The sequence below is a fragment of the Mus pahari genome, chromosome 11 (assembly GCF_900095145.1).
Source record: "Mus pahari chromosome 11, PAHARI_EIJ_v1.1, whole genome shotgun sequence".
Classification (NCBI taxonomy): domain Eukaryota; kingdom Metazoa; phylum Chordata; class Mammalia; order Rodentia; family Muridae; genus Mus; species Mus pahari.
This window is the reverse complement of record NC_034600.1, coordinates 68,496,431-68,498,110: the sequence shown is the minus strand read 5'-3', so window position 1 is coordinate 68,498,110 and position 1,680 is coordinate 68,496,431. Positions and strand designations below refer to the sequence as shown.

Sequence of the window (1,680 nt, the reverse complement as noted above, 5' to 3'; positions counted from 1 at the left end):
GGCCCCTTGGTCTTGTAAACTTTATATGACCCAGCACAGGGGAAGGCTAGGGCCAAGTAGTGGGAGTGGGTGGGTAGGGGAGCAGGGGTGGGGGTGGGTTATAGGGAACTTTTGTGATAGCATTTGAAATGTAAATAAAGAAAATAATAATAAAAAAATGTTTAAAAAAAACATGCATACTGATTAAGAATCTAGTAGTCACTCTCCAAATTAATGCAAGGATTTTTATAGAAAACAAATGGTAAAAGAGTAAGTGTACAATACATAGTACATGTGAACTACTTAAACTATAAAATTATGTCTTCATTTGAGTTTAACTTTTCATTATATATGTATGTGTATGTATATACATAAATGTATATGTATATGTATAACTATATAGATATAAAAATTCGCTTCCAATTTTTTTCTATGCTTTCTAATTTTTTCCAATATATAATAGCATTCTCATTGTACAAATAATAATCATTAGTATTAATTTAAAATGATTGCTAAACTTATACTAGCAGTAGGCACTTACATTTATTATTTTACTATGTGCAAAGTACTATATTAAGATATATCATCACAGCAATAATTGATTGCAGGTGAGAAAATGCATTATTTCTTTATTATATAACCTCTCCAAAATTTAAAACTTTATAATTTCTAGAAGCAAAACTTATAGAAAAAATTCAACATTCTTTAAACAAATATTATGCATGACTATATTATTAAATTAATTTAAAGATTTTATTGGCATGAAATATATATGTATACATATATACATATGATATATATATATAAATATATATATACACTGACTTTCATACAGTAAATAAAGGGAATAATATATGCGATTAAATAATAGAAATTGAATTAAATTATATAATTTAATTAATTAAATAAGAGAAATTAAATTTATAGTTGTCATTTTACAATTTCTGAAATCCTTGACTTACACTGATATTAAAAAATATTTTCTATAAACTTTAGTTTTCTAAATTTTTAAGTTACATAGGATTGTTTTAAATGTACTTTGGAACTGAATATAGCAGGTATTTTGGAGTATTTTTATTGAAATGAATTAAATTAATTGAATTGAGTAACATGGAATATAAATTGGTATGTACCTAAATTTCTTATAAACAGAATTATTAAAACTTAAGTGACCCTTTCCGTCTCCGGCCGCTGTAGGGAGAGGAGCCGCCTCCATGTCCGCGCATCTGCAGTGGATGGTCGTCCGGAACTGCTCCAGCTTCTTGATCAAGAGGAATAAGCAGATGTACAGCACGGAGCCAAACAATCTGAAGGCCCGAAACTCCTTCCGGTACAATGGGCTCATTCACCGCAAGACCGACGGCGTGGAGCCGGCAGCGGATGGCAAAGGGGTTGTGGTAGTTATGAAACGCAGATCCCGGCAGCGAAAACCTGCCACTTCTTACATGAGGACCACCATCAACAAGAATGCTCGGGCTACCGTCAGCAGCATCAGGCACATGATCCGAAAGAACAAGTACCGCCCAGATCTGCGAATGGCGGCCATCCGCAGGGCCAGTGCCATCCTTCCAGCCAGAAGCCTGTGGTGGTGAAGAGGAAACGGACCCGCCCCACCAAGAGCTCCTGAGCCCTACACCCCAGAAGCAATAAAGAATCCACTGATTTGTTGGCTGCCCTCAAAAAAAAAAAAAAAAAAAAAAA

General features: G+C 33.9%; 1 protein-coding gene and 1 pseudogene across 8 annotated transcripts in view; one reads left to right on the top strand and one right to left on the bottom strand.

The window, feature by feature from the left end:
• The window catches only part of Cdh18 (cadherin 18), an 834,629-nt gene that overhangs the window by 41,797 nt on the left and 791,152 nt on the right, over positions 1–1,680 (bottom strand). The gene's annotated exons all lie outside the window — the stretch shown is intronic.
• LOC110328740 lies at positions 1,178–1,657 on the top strand (annotated as a pseudogene).